The sequence below is a fragment of the Corvus moneduloides genome, chromosome 6 (assembly GCF_009650955.1).
Source record: "Corvus moneduloides isolate bCorMon1 chromosome 6, bCorMon1.pri, whole genome shotgun sequence".
Taxonomy (NCBI): Eukaryota; Metazoa; Chordata; class Aves; order Passeriformes; family Corvidae; genus Corvus; species Corvus moneduloides.
The window spans coordinates 26,510,790-26,529,053 of NC_045481.1; the positions used below are offsets into that span (position 1 = coordinate 26,510,790).

Consider the following 18,264-nt stretch of genomic DNA (forward strand, 5'->3'; position numbering starts at 1 on the left):
AATGGTACACTCATCAGCTTCAAAACCACTTGTTATAAAACAAGCAATGATTCTTCCAAATATGAAGAACTTTGGTCTGTGCATTTCACTGGGAAGCTTTTGCCAATCCTTTGTTTTATTTTTCAAATTTACTACTATGTTTTATTAAGATTTACCCTTTCTTTCCCATGAGGACTACTTATTCTACTGCTAGCATTGTAAAAGGGGCTGAAAGTTTCCATTCACCTTATCATAATATATTTTTACATTATTTTAAGTCCCATGGATAAATATCTCAGACTTGTTACAAAGACATCTCGTTTCCCCTAGGAAAACCTACTGTTTTTTAAAAATCTTAAAATGTGAAAAAAATATTAAAAATGTTCTTTGAAAAATGGCTTTCTAAAGTATTAAGTTGTGTTTAATAATATTCCTTCTTTAACTAAAGCAATCATTTACACCATGGACAGTCTGAATTAAAATAATCCATCAATGCATCATAGCTTAGTTGCAGACAGTGACACACAAAGAAGAATGCCATGGCAACTAACCAATGGAACCATATAAGTTTCATAGTGTCAACAGAAATAGGGAGTCTCAGCTAGGTGACTTTCTCAGAGAGGAAACTGGCAATGTTTATAGACAATCATTACTTTTAGAAATTATGTTTAGAAAGTGTTTTAAAAAGGACACAAGCCAGTTTTGATTAAGAGACAATTCTGAAGAAGGATGGTAATATTTGGTCCCAGAACTCAACCCTGAATCTCCACTGGAAGTAAATAAATATTAATGCAAATATAAGAGATCTTTACCTGACAGTCTAGGCAATATAGACACAATTGTTCTCAATGAATCCATTAAATTCTTTCTCCCCTGATACTCATGATATTTTCAGTATATGAATTGCTTCCTGGGGAAATCCTACATTACAGGACACTTTGGATTTCAGTCTTTTCATAGTTATCTTCTAAAAGATAAGGCTAGATTCTAGAAAAGGACATTAAAACATGTGATTACTGACTTAAGAATTTATTTCAGGCTTTTTATAGGTTGGTTACCCAAGAAATATGTGACCAGCTAAAGGTATTTGAGAAAGACTGTAACCAGACTTAAATACTTAAACCATCTCTTTCAATGGCACCATTATTCTAGCACTCCAAGTTGCAATATTCCAGGTTTCAAAACACAGAAGCTAGCAAAAATGATTAAATTGAAAAAACCCCAACCACCCCAAAATAATTCCACCATCAAGGAAATTTTCTTTGCTGAATCTGTATTCTAGATTGCAAAGCTATCTGGAAAAAGCAGTATAAGGAGAATGGTATCAAAAAGTTGTGTGACATTTTCGATAGATGCTGATACTGCTTCTTCATTAATTACCAAAAAAAAAAAAAAATCAACCCAAAACCTTGTGATGACAACAGGCAGGTATTTTTCAACTCCAATCAATCTAGAACGGTTTAGCTGTAGTATAATTAGCTATTAGTATAATTAGAAAATGTCCTATCTCAAATGGCTGAGTGGTTACGTAAGATCATCACATGACCAGAAGTCAAAATACATCATCATCAAAGACTATAAAGGGAAGAAAAAGAGTTAAACAGCAAATAACTCTCTCCTTAAAAGCAGAAATCAGAGTAATATATGCTAGCACAAAATAAAACAAGAAAATTATCTTGAAATAAACAAATCTTAATGAATATTTTTGTTATACTGACAGGGAACTATTAATAAAAGAGATACTTAATTTGAAGGACGAAATCTTTCTACTTATGATTAAAGCTGTTACAATGATCTACAAAAGCTTTTGCAACACCACAATATATTCGGTCATTTTCCCTCAGCAGGTCATGGAATTCAGTCGTGGATACTATTTCTTTAATTATTATCATAATCTTTTGTTTCTGGTTACATGCACCTATTAAGAGAATCATTTAACCACCTTTTAACTCAATCATAAACTTAGGTGTAGAGGTAAACTTAAGCACAGCACACAATTCCAAACAAATTTATTATAGGTGATTGGCCAGATGGACAATATGTGCTCTTAGGAGTGCAAAGTTTTCAGTTCTGGTTCATTAAGAGTGACATAAATCAGGAGTTTTCATGGAAGTCAGTGGATTAAACAGTTCTAAAAAGAGTCAGAGGATCCACAGGACTAGACTGCTTGCACTTTTGAGGACCACACAGTGGATGACATTTCCTGCTTCTTAACAAAGCATTAGAAGTCAGAGAAGTAAACTTCCACTTAGAAGATGTCATAAATTTCAGAGGGAAAAGGTCTTATGACATTTGGCAGCTTATACTTTTCTAAAATAGTAAAGCTTGTAAGACTCAAAGGTTATGTTGAGGGGTTCAATTTTTTACTATTTGAGAACTTTTGCTTTTTTACCAAAAAAATATAGCACTTCTAGAGTTTAAGGCTAACATTGAAACACATTCTCATACATTCAATCAGTTCTGTATCCTGAAAAGGTCTGCCTCAAAATATGTTCTGAATTTCCACCTTTTTACTCTCTTATACAATTGAAAAAGTGTTTTTTCTTTTAGAGTAAAATTTCAGTTATATACATATGAACAGCTTAAGTAAAGTCTATTAAAATGTCATTGCAGTCATTATGTATTTTTTCAATTTCAAAGAGGAATACATCTGGGCTTGTTGTTCAGCTGACTTTATTCTGATAATCTGTTCATTGCAAGATCTTGGTCTTCGTATTGTATTATAAAAACTACAGCTATTAGCAGAAAATCTGTGTTTTGAGTGTTCACTACCTTAATTTACGGTGCTAGGTGTTCTCATCTTTTTCTGGACTGAATTTTTAAATACCATTAACTATATAATGTGGTTCCTGCAGCATAAAGTTCAGGGAGGAATTTGACTTCAGATGATTAGTTAAAATTTTATCACATGTGACCTAAAGGTTTAGCTTTGCAGCAATATTTCCAAGTATTTAGGGAAAAATCAGAACATCAGAGTGAAATAAGAACATTGCCCCATGGGTTACTCATGATTCCACTTTAGGATCTTTTGTAGTGGGGAGGTTACGCAGATCGATCACAAACCTACAATTTTGGTCATAAAGGAAAGCGCGTATCTTTATATAACTGTCTTCAATGCTTGCCGAATTCCACATTATTTCCCTACCCTTTAAATTATTCCCATATAATGAATGTTAGTTTGAGCTCTTTTGATGTGCTACTATGTGGGGGACACTCACAAAATCCAGTTTTGAACAATTAGGATTAATTTCTGTGCTTCTGCTGTAGTAACGAAAGTGAGAAAACTTACTCTAACAGGTAACTCACAACAAAAGCTGTATTTCACAGCTGTGAAATGCCTTCTATTTCTAGTTAGCCTTCTGCATGCCCCAGACATCACACAGTTAAATGAAGTGTTTCTGCTAGAAGATATACGATTTGCCTGTAGTAAGAAAAATCAGGATTGAGTTTAATGAAAGAGCACAACCAACAAAATAACAGCAGATACCATTTTTTAAACATCTCAATTCTTTCCAACAAGAGATTTTTCTGGAGAATTAACTCCATGGGTTTATTTACCCTCTTTTCCCTAATAAAGTGTTTATTTCTTATGTAATATATAAAATGTTTTATAAGAAAGATCATGGTGACAGACACCTTCAGCATCTCTAAAACTGTATGTCATAAATTACAGCAGGACAATCAAATAACTAATATTCAAAGTATGACATATAGTAATGACAAACTGAAACACAAAGAAAGTCTATTGTATAAAAAAAGTAAACTAGTTTCTTTTTTTTAATGTCTTTTTTTAGCTCAAGAGAAGTTTATAAAGACATAATTGTGTTTCAGTGGGTTAACACAATAAAAAAGGGCATTGTGCCTTCTCTTTCTCTTACCTTTCTGATTTTTTTTTTTATTTTGAAACATTTCCCTTTTAAAACAAACCCTACACTTTTCTTCTGCCAATCAATATTGGCACTGGCTATAATGGAAAACACACTGCATAAAGTCACACCTTTAAGAGAAGTATTCCTGGTTTTTTATTAATAGCATTGTAGAAGTACATAATTGCTAAAATGCAATGAAATCCTCAAGGTAGAAGCATTAGGCCATATTAGTTTCAAATGACTAACATTTTTATGCACTAGCTTAATGAATTAAGAATTATTTACTACTTATTTTAAAGGACAACCACTTTTATTTAAAGAACTATGAGGTACATGCTGCACTGTTAGCAATCCTTCCAGTACCATTCTCTTTTTAGAACAAAGACTTCTACAGCCTTCTAGACTTAGAAGATCAGCTCCCAAGAATGCCAAGAACGCCATATGAATTCTACATTAGAAAGACCTGACCAGAAATTTTCAAAATAAAAATATTCCAGCAAAGCTGTGCAGGAGAGCTTATAAAAACAGCATCTGTCCATGTTCACAGCTTACTCCTCTCTCTCTGTGAGGAAATATCTATCTAGACTAATCAAGGGTAAATTCATCTCTGGCATTTTGACCACATAATGCTTACAGGGAATTTAGTGTAAGGATCTAAGTCAGGCAATAAATTAATGTTCCAATCATGTATACATCTACCCCTGAAGGAAATTACAGGCAATTAAAGAGGATGGTTTACGTGTAGTTTCCAAGTTCTTTGACAGCTTCATCATGTAAAGGAGTCCAATGCTACATTTGTTAGTCCTAGAGCATCCTTGATGCTTCTTGCTGTCAAGTGTTCATTCTTCTATTTCAAACTCTTTGGAAGATGGCCCTCCCACTAGCTTAAACAAGTGAAAAGTAGCATGGGATTAAGAAATATTTTTTATTATTATTATTGAATTGCTGAAGGAGAAAATAATGGGGGAGAGAGGAGGCAGAAGCCCTTATCTCTTTTATGGGATTTTCTCACTCTCTGAGATTCCTCAGTGTGGCCTGAACAGATTTAGCCTTCCTAGAGTTTATGAAACTGAGACAGTATGGGAAGAGAACTTCTTTAATAAAGAGAAGTTATTTCAGGGTTTCTGGAGACCAAGGCTGACTCAGGAACCCATACCAATTCTCCCAGGAGAATGATCGGGTAAATATTAACAAAGTTGCTTCTCCACATAAGAAAAAAACCACCTGTAAGTTCCAGTCTTTTCAGATGTATTCTTTTTCTTTTGGCATTTAAATAATACTCTCATTTCCTCACTGTGCTGCTGCTTTTTACATGCCTGCATAAGCAGAAAAAGCCTTATGCATCACAATCTTGCCATGAATGGAAAGAGCCCTCATACAGTCTCACAGGACTTCTTTCGACCTAAATTGGCCTTTCAAATATAACAGCACTGCTTCAGAAGACTTGGCTTATCCATTCAGTGACTGTGCTGGCTGGGATCTCTAACTCACTGGGAATAGAGAATCTGCTCCAGGTTGGGAGCCAACTGCTGGTGTAACACTGACAGATGCAGGACCCATATGCCCAAGTCTGGGTAGGATGCCTGTATCACTGGCATCTGGATGTCAGCTTTCCTTTTCTGGCTCTACTTCTGGCTTTGCTGATAAACCTGATTGTCTGTTTGCTGTGGGTCAGCCTGCTGCTGCCCTGTAGTCAAGTTTTGTGGATTACTCAGTGGTTCCTCTCTATTAAAAAGTGCTATCTGAGCATAGTATGCATGCCTTAATGCTTTCATAGGCCACTACACATCTAATTCCAGTATTTCTACCATTCCTGGTGATTTCGGCATAGACGATGAAATCTTGCACGTGCAGCGAATCTGTACAATGTGTAAATGTTAATTTCCTGTCTAGTGGCTAGGAAGTTATGCTGATACCATCCATTACATTTTAATCCTAAACAATTTTTTTATTGCTAGATATACTGCCAGGAATTGCAAGTGTAAGATTTGAATGACCACAAAGACATTTTTACGAAGTGGAAAACACACATCATTAAAATGCTCTGTAACAGTAAAAAAAATAAAACAACAAACAAAACCTATGTAAAAATTTTCCAAAATGCTATTGACACCTACTTAGATATTTGCATGTGTCACCCTGGCAGGCACATTCTTGAAACTAAAATAAATAAAATGCTCTTTAAGTAAAATGCTCTGCTCTGCTGTTGCTACTGTTCTTCCTTAGTTGCTCTGAAAAAGAGAGTTTTTATCCCTTGAGAATGAAAACTATTGACCTAAGTACTTGTGAACAAACATTGATAATACCCGCATATTAAGAAATATCAACCATTTCCTTAGGTAAGAAATAGGAAAGACTAGTTTCTGTTTAAACTTGGAGTCTACCAAAACCAGAGCCTATCCATGAGGGAGGTCACTGAATCTCATTCTGAAACAAGGCTTAATGGTATATGCACTCCTATATCCAGCAACAGCAGCTACAATCACTTCATGCCAAGCCTCCTACACGTAGATAATTTATACCCTCATCAGGAATAATCTATCTGGGAGTTGGGGGAACTTTTGTAGAATGAAAGCCAAATGCTGCTAATTGGCCTTGGCAAGAACTGGAATTGTGGGGGGCAGTACAAACTCAGTAGCCTAAATGTGCAAGGACTAGACATGCAGCAACCCCCTTCCTCTCTTACAGCATTTGCCCAACCTTATGTGGCCTAATATGCAGCCTAAAATGCAAATATGTGGAATCCTAAGCAGACACAAATAAGATTCCCTACAATGCCCTCAATGCAATGCCAGTGACAAGAGCAGGCCTTTGTATGGGAAGGTGAATTATCTTCTGCTAGCCAGACGACATACATGTTCAGTCTTTCACAGGCACAGCTTTAGGAGCCTACAACTAGGTGTTTAACTAAAATACTCTATTATTTGTTTGTGCCAGCTGCAAAGCATAAAATTTAATAACGACAAGAAATTAAATGCAATGTTTTGAGGATGTTAAGCTTGGGTTTAAAATAAACAAAACCAAGTATTTTTTCTTGCTTTGATAGACTAATACAACAACTCTACAACTTTATATATCTCTGAAAATTTGAACTGTTTCCTACCTTCTTATATACATTCTGATAAATATTATTTATGTTTAGACTATTTAGTATTTTTTTTCAAAGGGAGAATCATATTAGCAAAATCATTGATTTTGCTTGACTACATAATTTTTAAAGGATGAAAAACACTGCCTTGATCATTACTGTTTCAGACATGTAAATGTAAAAATTATTTGAGAGAACAAAAAAAGAGACAGCAAGTTTAGCAGGACAGTCTTTCAATTATACTTTTCAAGTCCCAAAGTTTTTTTTCTCAGAATTAACAGATGGCTTGCTCTTATTTCCAGAATTGCCTGCTAACCATATACTTTATATAATTAAGCCTTGAAATTCTAAACCACAATTGAAACACATTTTTGTGTAAAATTTTAGTTGCTTTGAATACTGACACACTGAGTCCAGACTTTAATTTAAATCTCACCTGTAGATGACCTTCTTCAAGACTGTATAGAGGAAATCTGAGATTCTCTACTACATGTCTGTTACATATTAGGGCTCCACTCAAACTCTAGCTTTTTTCATTAATTTTCAATAAAAATAACACTTTTTCATACTGTGGACTAAGAAGCATTTGCTGATAATCTGAAGAAAGTTGACCAGTCCCATACTGTTAGTGTGTTCCTTCGAATCTTACCACCTAATGTTCTTTTTGGAATAGCAAAAAGCTACGTGGCTCTATCAATTGGCTAGGAGACTGCTCCTACAGCAAAGGTGTCCGCTATAACAACTGTTCTCTACTGCAGGACTCTCCTGAATTGTAAGGAGGACTTCTGAACTCTAGACACCAACATACACCCATCACAGAATTTTCTTTCTCCTTAAAGTGTGCATTAAAGGCAGATAATCCACCACCTCTGTGCTAAAAATCCCAAAAGAATGAAATAATAAAGATTAAAATCTTTATGTTGAGCAGAAGATACAACTGAAGGGAAGAATAGAATAACAAATACTAAGTGCAAAGCAAGCCAATGATACACACTTTAAATCATTAGCCATAATAAATACGTAGGAAACAATTTACAATGCATTAAATCAAATCTGAATTCTGTGAGACACTACCAAAGAGATATAGTTGCATAGTATCTAAAATGGTACATATCTAAATAAGAATCTCCTTAAAATGGAAGAAATCTAAAAGAAGAAAATTCATTGGCTGAGTGCTGTGCATAATTAATGAAGACAGTCCAGCCCCAGTTTGCAGCTTTTGTGACCTTATTACGTTTGTGTGTGCACGTGGGCCTAAATGTGATATCAGGTAATTACACATAACTACTTCACTCGTGGAAATATTATATTTTTTTCCATAGTTCCTTTTTTAATTTCTGTACAGGTAGAAATTCTAATGCAATGACATTTTAGCAGCAACTAATAGAAACAACCATTTAATCAACTTTTAAGATAATATACTTCAGAACAGAGAGCATGCTCTGCAAGCCCGACTCATTTATTTCAACAATATTTGTATTCCTTTAAATGTTATGTACTTAAAAGTCTGTAAAAGCGGTTGCACTTTCCAAGTAAATCCAGGAAAAACAGAATTATGTCTTCAGTTTTTACAGCATTGGGGAAGTTTGAACACAAAGCTTCCATGTCAATATTTAATTTTTTACTTATTTAGGCCTCACATTTGGAAACAAACAAATAAACAAAAAGGGACTAGCAAATACCTGATATGATGAAATAACTCAGAGTTAAAAGCAGCCTTAAACAGTAGCATTCACCTGAATCTCATCTGTCCATGCTCCATTTAAGGGTTTTCTGTATGCAGACTAAAACCCTACCCTTTTCCAGCTCCCAGGTAAAAAGAGGGCACACAGTACTGTCCTTCACAGCCATTGCAGAGGAGTACAAATTGTGTTTAAAGCCTATTTCTAGTGTATTTTTAATAAGACCTGAAATGAGAAATATTTGAAATCTTTGAAACTGTCATCAATGTTTTCAAAAAAGTGAAGAAAAATGTCAGTTAACTTGCTCAGCATGCCCACAAAATATACTTTTCCCCATTTTTATTTATTTATATAAATTCAACACACTTTTCCTTTCTTGATGAATGCTGTGATTGAAAAAAAGTGAAAAAAGTTTTCTGAAATGAGGACACTTACTGCCCTCACCTCTCCCTTTACAAACACCATCGAAGGTATAACTCCTTCTGGTGAGCACATACATTAGTTTATGCTGTCTATACTTTTCAAGCCACCTTACTCCAGAGAAATATAGGGCAAAACCCCAAATCATACCTGAATGCAGACTCCATTAGAGTTCTGTTGATGTACCTGAAGAAAAAAAATCCTCCTTCAGCTTCTACAGACTGCAGAAACTCCCTCATTTCTTTTAATGATCTATTCCCTCTGTTTGATTCAATACAGCCCACTGGCTATGGAAATGACAACACTCAGCAGGTGACAACAAAATGGTCAACAAACAGTGCTGAGATATGTCATTTTCTTCAAATACTTTCTCAGGAATTAAATGGCACAGTACTGTATGTGTACATGTCCTACTCAGATCAAATATTTTTTTATTAAATGAAACTGCACGCTTCTATATATATAGTTTCCACATAAAATGCAGGTTTAAGTGTACTGCTCCAAGCTCCAATTGCAAAATAATTTGCTGTTTCCCACACCTCCCCCAGTCTCCTTTTAGCATATAACCCTTGGGCAGCAAGAGCTCGGATGCTGTACCTTTGCCATAACTCCAGATTGAAAGCCCTGCCCTTATGGAGTCAATCTGATGCATTTGCTATGACTGGGACAAATTGGAGTATGCAAATTAGCACCTTTTGAGTCTCGTGAACCCAGGAAATTCTCTTGCTACGTGTTCCAGCTAATGGACCTGAGATGTCCTTTGTAACAGTGCTGTCTGTGCAACTCCTTTAACCTTTTCAGATTCTGATCTAGCCTTTGTTCCTAGCCCTTTTTAGAATCATGCAATGTATCAAGTTAACCTCTGTTATAATTTAAACCGGTGTAACACCAAAGCCATATCACAGCATGCAGTGGCATTTACACATGTTTAAAGTGCAAAAGAGCATCCAACAGTGAATAGCAGCTCACAACATTAAAATTTCTAAGAGAGTTTTTCTGCCTACTTTCAGCTTCAAAACCTTATCTTTACGCTGAGTCACTTAAACTAGTACAAAATGCACAATTAGATTTCTAAAGTTCTAAATAAATTAACATCCAGTGTAAGAGTTTGTCCTTTTATGACAAGAGTATGATCTTCTGAGAAGACGGTCAATCTACAAAGTACTTGAGGAGCGACTGCTGACCAAGCATGAACAGATTCCTATGTAGATTTTTTAGAAATCTACAGAAAGAACCAGAAAGATGAAATAGCATTTATCCTCAAATCATAAAGTGAAAGCTGCTGCTGGAGATGCCTTGTCCCTGGAAAGGCACACTGCAAAGCAAGATAGTAATCTTTTCTTACCAGAGTCCTATGACTCTTTTCACATTTCAGCATTTACACTGACTTCCTGCCTTCAAATTGTGTTTGGGTGTGGTGTTTGAACAGTTAATAAAAAGACATTTCATGTCACTCCAAATTACTGCTTCCAAGTAGATTGTGTGCCTATCTTTCCTCAACACAGCATTTAGTATGCTGATACTCTCCTCTCTTGCTGATTTTTTTTTTTTTAGATTTTGTTCCTAATTTAATATTCTTTGGTTCTGTCCACTTAGAATTGTATCTTTTCTAGAAAGTTGTACTTTCATCAGTATATATGCATCTCTTACATCATAAATCCATCATTTTTCAGTTTATAATAAGGCACTACAGCATCCCATTTATTACTGTTATCTCAGTGTTTCAGAATTACTAAATTAAACTGTATAATCAACTATTCTAGAGAAAACATGGTTGCACACTAAATGCTTTTGATTTTGGATAGAGATGTAGATTAAATAAATGTGTTTTTTTCTACCCTGTGCTCAATTTCTGGACTACATTTTATTGAGAGCATTTGGTGTTCCATTTGGTTTTGTACCCAAACTCTCTGGATGCCACTTAATGTCAGGAAGAAAGCTCATAAATATAGGCTGTACTTAACAATTAGGAGGTTCAGATAAAAAATTTAAGTACACAAAGTAGACTCAACAAATGCCCTACAGAAATCATTCCCTCATAGAACTTTTATATGATCTCCAAACCTTCAGTTCTGACTTACTGTGTACTTGTTCTATCTCACTGCATGTATGCACAGCTCTTCACGAATAGAAAGTTTAGGATCGCTTTGCTGAGTGGTTTGATCTGCAACTATTTCCTCTTAATTCATCTTTTAATTTCCACTTTATTTTTGGCTACTGATGCATAACTTAACCTCTACTTCATCCCAAAAATTTTTACTTTCAGACAGCATAGATCTATGCTCTCCAACATACCCTAAGTTTTGTCAGCCTTTCCACATTTTCCTCTTTTCGTCTGCCTTTGACACATGCTAACAGATGTCAGTTAGTAGTCTACCCCTTTAACCCAAAGCAGACAAGAAGCTGAAGTCTTCCTCATTCTCAGAAAGTGTACCACTGACATCATCATTAGCAATTGCCCTTCACAAATTTCCAAGTCAGTAGAAGTCTTTTCTCCTGACACCTTTTACAGCCTGGAAAAATCCTCCATCAGTACTACCATCTGCTGCTTCCTCACCTTTAGTCTTGTGTCACCATTTCTGTGTTGACTAGTGTTATATAGAGATAACCTCATTATGTAATACTCAGAATGACTGAAAATAGTAAATGAGAAGATAAATCTTCTCCCTAATATTTTACAGCACTCCAACACTTTCCTCTCTCTTTTCCCACTTTTAAAATTTTCTTGTCAGATGGGACTCCCTCTAATAATTCAAATATTGGAAGAAATGAGATTTCCATTCAGCTATAGCCTATCCAGTCGGCTTCTTTTTTTTCTATTGCCTCTATCTAATTAAAACACAAAAAAATTTTACACAACATTTGTGGGGGATGAAAAATTTTAGAACTATGTATCTGGTTCACTTATGATTATTCATACTGCTTGGCTGATTTTAATACCTAACTAACAATGGGCTTACAAGGCAAAGTATTGGTACTTTTTTCAGTTCAGGAGAAAGTTCTGTTTTTGCATTACCCTGTTGTGTGCAACTCTTGTACCATCCACAGTTGTTCACTACTGCAAAAATGTAAACAACTTGCTCTGTTTACTGTTCTCTAATTTGCCTTAACAAAACATTTTCATGGATTTTGCCCAATCCAAACTGGTTGCATGCTTAACACACATATTTGTAATGTACAGAGAACTTTACCCACATGTTCTCCAGGAAGATGATTTTTTAAAAAATTAACAGTGCCATTGTCTCATTATATTCTAATCTAGTTATTATGGGTTAATAGCAACATCTTCCAAACATAATTGAATACTGTAGTGAAACTGTATAGTGAATTCTTTCTACTTTCTGTCTAGAAAGCTTGATAAAATACCATTGTTCTAAAAAGTATGTCTATAATTCTACAAAAATACTGTCAGAAATAAAGGACAAGACCCATTTGGACAGCAGAGAAATGGTATGAAAGTTCCCTTCAAATTTGGTATTTCTTTCTACACCTTCTGTATTTGACAACATTGAATTACAAACTGGATGACAAAACTACATTAACTTGAGGAGTATGTGAAAAAATTTTCCTGATAACAACTTCCAATTTTTCTGGTGTAAGATGGGAAAAGGCCTTTTGTTTTGTAACTACTGAGGTATTAACAATCTTTGTTAGCATTCAGTTGATCATTCATGTGACCATGAATAATTCTGAGAGTATCACAAATATGATTCAATCTGTTATTTGCAGCTATTACACAGCTTGAAGAGTAGGACGGGATCAGCCTCCTGAACACAATTTTAGTACAGTTTTACTTTAGTTTAGGAGTGCAAGTGGATGGCGTACTAGCTACCTGCAAACAGAAGATTGTTAGAGTGCTCATTTGGAGTGAAGAAACATTAATTTTCCTCTTTCATGAGAAACTTAAGCTTATCTGACGTGCTCCAGAAAACAACCCAGTGACCTAGATATAGTCTCAGCTACTCTATATGGTACTGGCATCACCTGGAATGATTCACTAGAAACCACAAATGTTGCACAGATCTGCACATTTACCTCACAATTAATAAGGGCCACTCTCTGAAGCACAGTAGTATACTAAACTGACAAATATGTTATATTTGTACAGTTTCAAGTCAGTCTTAATATTACAGTGTTGGATACATTAATAAAAATAATTAGAAAAAGAATATCAAACAATTAGGATGAGAGGCATTATTCAATTGTTCACAATACTAGCAATCCATTGGGCTTCTTACATCTATAGGATATGGGTGGTTTGCTTATTTGTTGACTTTAAATAAAGAAAAGCTAAAACATCAATGGATTTAATAGCCCGTGGCCTCTCTATAGGATGAAGATAAAGAGACAATTAAATCTTCCATGAGGTTCCATCCACAAGCAGAGGCTTCCAGTGGAGTGAAAAGCATGTGAAGTATGTTTACAAAATACAAGACTGCCTTTCGTGTGTGGAAAGTCTGGGACTACTGCAAAAAGCCAAATTGCAGCATTTGAGCCATTTGTAGCTTCCAAGTACTTCAAATTCTGCTCCCATTCTAGGATGACAGTCCATGATCAAGGCTGTGGTGATACGGAGGTTTCTAGGAAGTAAAACAAGGGCTTACAGGCCTTGTGCATATTTCAGATGACTTTGTTGGGTCATCGTGGACACAACTGGACATCCACTACAGATATCCTCTGTACATTGTTAACCACTTCATTCAAGCTAAGTGGTTTGTAGTTTGTGACTTTTGACTCAATGAAGAATACAACCTATAGGGTCAGATTATTTTCACTGAGGTTGTCTTTCCTTGGATCTTAATGGGAACCTGATTTTTTTCTCTCATTGAATCTGATACTGCAATTACAAAGATCTTTGTTCACCACAAAATACTTTCTTAATGGAAGAGAAAGGTACAACACAAAGTAAAAAGGGAGATGCGAGTCTCATAAAATTTCCAAGATAACATTCAACAAGGCTTATGAAAAGCTTCTGGGAAGGTAGGTGGGCACCTTTATGGAACAGATGGAGAATTCAGTAGTTGTCATCCACTTGTAAATCACGGGTGCACAACAGATCTTGCTATGGAAATAAATGAGATTGGTAGTTGGCTTTTTTTCTCTGTCTAGTTCAGTAGGTCAATGCAATGAAATTTATCAAAATTATCTAATGCGCAATAACTTCAGGGACATGGCAGAAATTAACTATGATCTTCCAATTAGTTTGATTTTGGGTTTGGTTTGGTTTGTTTGTTTCTTTGTTTTCGTTTGTGTGGTTTGAAACTCATGGTACCAATCTACATCATAACGGTTATTCATGCCAGTGCTCGCAATTGAACAAGCCTACAAAAAGAAAAAGAAGATACACTTTTTGTTGCACTGACACCTCAGTATCTGTCCAGTTTAAGGATTTCTTCACACAAAATGAGGTAGGGCAGCATAGACAATCTAAGACAACTAATGTCTGTGTTACTGTGTATGAAATGTGTACATAATGCTATATGAAGGTGTTAGAGTTTCTTAACACTTGAATAGGCACTGCTGAAGCAAAGAATGCAATTATGAGAGTTATCACTCTTGTATGCAGACATACAAAATGTGTACTGCTCATTACAGTTCAGATACACACTCCTATTATTATTACTACTTATACCATCTTTCTTGACTTTAAAACTACTCCATTGTGATTGATTCCAAATATTTAGTCTTTAAAAAGGCACTGGTATTTTTAAAGGAAGAAACATATATTTTTAAAATATTAAATTTTATTTGAAAATACTCTACCTTATACTTTTAATTGTTTTACAGTTCAAATTGTAAGGTGTGTTCTTTTTTGTTCAAGAATTTTAAAAGCAACTAATTTAAATATGCAAAATTATCTTGAGTTGTTCATACGTGAACTTAAAAGCCATGCAACACAGGAAAATTAAGTAATTATGCCTCCAAGTTATTTACTGCAATTAAGCTCATTTATCATATGCAAATTAGTGCAAACTGGTCTCATTAGTTACTAAATTACTCAATATGAGCTGAACAATGTAGCACTCCAGTTTGTAATGAAAAATCCCTGTAGAGGCAAGCAGTATCAATTAAGCTAATTTGCATATGCAAATATATTCACTAACTTTCCCTTTTCTCTATATTTAGTTCTACATTTCCTGATCATTCCTGATTATAAGAAGAATATGGGGTTACTGACCCTTTTCCACACCTTCTCAATAGCAATGAAGTTACAGAGAAAAATTCAGAGATCCTGAAAATCTGTTTAAAATCTTGCTAATTTTTACAACCAATTTCAGCCAAATTTTTAATAGGAGGTACCAGAAATAATTTTTTTACTGGATTTAGTTGATAGACAGATACATATGAAGAAATATAAAACAGAAGAGGTCTATTCTCATTATAACACCACTTTTCAGAAGAAAAGGAATGTACAAGATAAGAAAAACAACGCCCATAATTTGGCAAATCAAAAATCTTGTCAAAAATTAATTAACATATTGCCATTATCTATTTTTCTCCTCCATTACATCCTATTCTACTACTCATAATTCAGGTGCTTTTACTTGGAAAACATTTAAAAGACATTACACTGACATGAAGATTCTGATGTAATAGTGTTTGAGCAATCTTTTGTGGTGTCTTCTTTTCCACAAGCACTGAGTGGATAGTGCCTTTGGCTTCAAACCTACCACTGAGAATCTCTTCAGCATGATATACAGCAATCAGCTGTGGCTTGGAGATTTTTTGACATAGAATCATAGAATTTTAGACTGGTTTGGATTAAGAGGGTCCTTAAAGATCATCTAGTTCCAACCCCCCTGTCATGGGCAGAGAACCTTCCACTGGACCAGATTGCTCAAAGCCCCATCCAACCTGGCCTTAAACACTGCCAGGGATGGGGCAGACACAGATTCTCTGGGCAACCTGTGCCAGTGCCTCACCACTCTCACAATGAGGTTGTGCATGACTGTTGGATTTCATATGTCAGCAAAATAAAAAAGCCTCTTTGTATATCTAGATTTGTACAAAAGACAAATGCAAAGATGCATCCAGCCTTATGTAAATGAAGCCCTTTAAAAGTATTAAATTTGCTTTTATCAGGGTTTTTACTCAGTTTTTCATCTCTGAATTTATGTAAAGGTAATAGTGCTCTGATTTTTTTTGGCACTGATGAAGTCTGCAATTAATGGAACAGAATTAACTGTATGATCCCTAGGCACAAATGTTATCCCAGATCAAAATCAGTAACGTTTTAACTTTTATTTTTCTCATGATGGGTAGAGTTTTACTTTTCTGTACTTAACTGCATATGGGAGAAAACCTTTAGTACCTGTATCAATTATCAATTTAGCAGTACTTAAACATTTGCTTCCTTAATACTAAAAAAAATTGTTATGGATTAAGGCATTCTTCATTCAATGATGACTAAGGATTATATGTAAATATATGGATTTAATATACATGGACATGACTAATGTATATAATGTATAGATAGACATGACTGACACTACCTGCTTGTAGACTCAAGATGTAAAAATATCACAAGATGTACCTCCATTTCTGTTTTTGTAACATCACTATAAATAAACTATACCCACTTTAAAAAAATCTACTGTATTATGCTTATTGGCCTGTCAATAAATTTTGAAGTATCAAAATATTAAAAGGATTAGAAAGGCTCCTTAATTTCTGAGCCTAAATTGAGTCTTCAAAGTATTATTAGTAAAAAGGATTACACAAACTATTAATTCAAATTCTTCAGATAGCAGACTTTGAAATCAAAACTCCCAAGGTATAATCAAGGTTGTTTACTTCACTTGCAAACAATACTTATCATGATACTTATTTGAAAATATTTTCTATGAGTAGCAGACTAGGTGAGAACATGTTAGAACTGTATTCCACCACAGAATCTGTCCAATTGTTGTTTTAAAAAGCATTTTGTTTTCTGGTGATTATATTTCTACCTATTAGACCACAAAGCAGTACTTTGAAGTTCATTCTGATCTGTTTAGAAATGGTGCATTTGAATGCATGACCCAGGTTTTCCTTCCCAGGGTTGATTGCTCTGCTAAAATAACACAAAATCTTAACATGTCATGATAAACCTGTCACCACTACTAATTCATTTTGTCCTTTATTCATCGTCAACAGCCTATCTCGCAAATATCAGAGTAGAACTTTCTATTATCAATTGAGAGATTCATGGAAGTAATTTGATAAAAGCATCACCCTCTTGGAAAAAACCATACCTCAACAGATACTCAATACAATGCTGATGGTAACTTTGATTTTAAATCCTCAGTTTTGAGTACAAGTGCAATACAGGGTTTTTCTTAGTAGTAGTACGATAAAGTTATATCCTGGAAACACCTTAATTTATCACAAATAGATTAAAAAAAAAAAAGTGGAATCTAGTTTAAACAAGTATGAAAGTCACTAATTGTTTTAATACACAATAAGTGAAAAACTCAAAGATGAGGTAGTTTTCAAAGTGGCCATCCTAGGTTTTTTCCTTTTCATCCATAAGAGTCATACCTAATTCTTAAAGAGTGTTAATAAATCAGTCTCAATGAGGTTTTATTTATATATTAGTTATAAAAAAATATTGTGAAAAACATACCTTTAGGTTATATGATATGTTTACATACTCAACATACTGACAAACTACATAAACCTAAATATCACAAAACTTCTAGTTCTTCATTTTTTTCTACATGTATCAGACAGCATAGCAATCTTTCTGCCTAATATGCAAACACAGTACTGTAGATACTGGTGCAGATCTCTGACACAATAACTACAACAAAAGTATTTGCTTACAGAATCAAAAACTTGACCCAGACCTCTGCCAAGAGTGCACAACTAAGCAAATCACTTCATTCATGATTCTTGTTCCAAAGAGAAATTAATTCTACTAGTTAATTTCATGTTTTCCTAAAATTATCTTTGTTGCTATTCTGCATTTAGTTACTTTATAAAGACGTGAAAATTCTGACATTATCTATAGTGCTTTTGAATACCACAGCTGAGTTAGTACAGAGAGATAGCTCTCAGTCATTTTAAATTAAGTGGAATATTTCTCATGATAATATCCTAATTTACCTCTCTCATACCTCTCAAAAGATAATACACCAGACAAGATATTTGCATTGAGAAGCTGTGTACATTGCTAAATAAGAGCAGTTATTCAGTGCCACACTTAGGAAAAACTATGTGGGTTTTATTTCCATAGGGCTGGGTT

General features: G+C 34.6%; 1 protein-coding gene across 5 annotated transcripts in view; it reads right to left on the reverse strand.

Moving 5' to 3' along the window:
• Positions 1 to 18,264, reverse strand: part of NPAS3 (neuronal PAS domain protein 3) — a 603,067-nt gene that overhangs the window by 279,186 nt on the left and 305,617 nt on the right. The gene's annotated exons all lie outside the window — the stretch shown is intronic.